The following is a 2,190-nucleotide window of genomic DNA, read 5'->3' on the forward strand; positions in this document are numbered from 1 at the left end:
AGCTAGGTTCAGAGTGCAATTCAAAATTACATTTCTAGCCTTGAATTCATGGCCATTGGCAAACTCAATTACGAAGGCTTCTCTCAATTTCTGGGGCCTTAAGTTAATTCTCCGCTTAAAGTCTAGTGACACAAAACTTCTGTCCACCCCTGAGTCAAATAGAATCGATGCAAATTCATTATTGAGAGGAAACGTACCTATAACCACGCTGGGATCCTTTCTGGCTTCCCTTGCTCCCAATTCAAAAGCTCTGCCTCGAGCCTGACTTCCTGAATTCCCCGCGCTATTCTGTCGATTCTGGTTTACATTTGCCCCTGTTTTCTGCTTTGGGCAATCATTCCTTATATGGTCTGGGCTTCCACATTCATAGCATAAGTGCTTCCGGTAGTCCTTTGCCGTGTGGCCCCCTAGACGACACCTCTGGCAGATGATACAATTTCCTCGGTGTGGAAATTTGCACTTATTGCATCTTTCCGCATCGCCCTCCTTATCACCTGTGATTGGGCACCAAAATTCTTCGCCATTATCCTGCTTTTGTCGAATTTCCTCCCAATTCTTCGGTCCCCATACTCCTCTATCTTTCGTTTTCCTTTGGCCAACCCTCCGGATCGCACAGCATTGTTTGTGAGTTTAGTGGCAATTTCTACCGCCTCTTGGATAGTCTTTGGATTGGCAGAGGTTATGTTTCCCCTAATTTCTTGGAACAATCCCCAATATACCTCTCTATTCGGACTTCTTCTGATGACACCAGATGTGGCACAAGATTTGCTAACTATGAAATCTTGTTGTGTACGCAGAGATTTTGTCTCCTTTCATTTTGAGGTTCCACAACTCCATTTCCAATTTTTGGAGTTCGCTCCTCGGACAGTATTCGTCCTTTAGCAGTTTCTTAAACTCCTCCCAGGAGAGTCGGTTAGCTGCTTCTCGACCCCTGGTTTGAACTATAGTGTTCCACCAAGTGARTGCCCTTCCTTGCAATARGCAYGCTGCGTACTCCACTTTATTTCCTTCGGTACATTTGCTAATATGCAGAACGGATTCCACATTCTCTAGCCACGATAGTAATTCCACTGCTCCCTTGGTTCCATTAWATTCCTTGGGGTTACAAGCTCTGAAAGTCTTATAAGTACATTCTTGCGGAGGTCTAGATTCAGAGCTCGAAGTCTGATTGGCATTCAATCCAACAGCCACTTGGCTGACTATATTGGGTAGCGCAGCGATAAGTTGTTCAGATACGAGTTGCGCTAAATCAGGGATCTCCCTTCTTGGCGGCATTTTTCTGGATCCTAATCAAAATGGAATTCATAAGTTAATGGCAGAGCAAGGGGAATAGCATCCCAAGTATTTCTATGGTATCCAAGAGTGTTCTTCATATGGAAGGTAGGCAATCATCATTGAAACAATGATATAGCAAACTTATTCTAACAATACTTTGACATAATAAGCATACTTCAAAAGGTGCCATGCATTGAAATTGGATGATGAGTACAAAACAGGGTTTCTAGCAATCGGAACAAGAGTGAGTATCCTATKMTRAATYCTAYTTCTAGAATATCATCCAACCTATAACTATTCCTAATGCCAACATCATCATGCTACAAACAAACAGCCATCTATACAACTTCCTAATTTCATGTCGGGCTACAGCAGTAGCCTCTCTGTTCCTTATTAGACTCTCATGATGTGCTTCCATTACATCAGACAAGTTGTTGAGGATGTGATGTTGATAACTCAGTCGAGTCTTGTGTACTTGTGTGTCCGCTGCAATTCTTCTTACCCACTATTTTTCCATTGGATTCATCCCTTGAGGGTAAGATGCAGGTATTCCAGTTACAATCTGGGTCATTCTGCTCCCTTCTTGGGGTCGGGATGACTCCCTTGTGACCCTATGTGAATTCTCAAATGTCACCCTCTGTGGCAGTGGGACTCTCTTCCTGGGTGCGACGCAGGTATTCCAGTTACAATCTAGGTCATTCTGCTCCCTTCTTGGGGTCGGGATGACTCCCCTGTGACCCTATGTGAATTCTCAAATGTCACCCTCTGTGGCAGTGGGACTCTCTTCCTGGGTGCGACCCTGGTTCTTGGACCGTGATAGGTTTGTGGCGAAATGTCAGGTATTGGTTCCGTCAGGGGTAGGTAGGACACTTGTGGTGTGTCAGCAGCATCACTTGCAGCCGTATCCTGGTCATA

The sequence above is a fragment of the Cynara cardunculus genome (genome assembly GCF_001531365.2).
Source record: "Cynara cardunculus var. scolymus isolate 2C chromosome LG 2, CcrdV1, whole genome shotgun sequence".
NCBI classification, from domain to species: domain Eukaryota; kingdom Viridiplantae; phylum Streptophyta; class Magnoliopsida; order Asterales; family Asteraceae; genus Cynara; species Cynara cardunculus.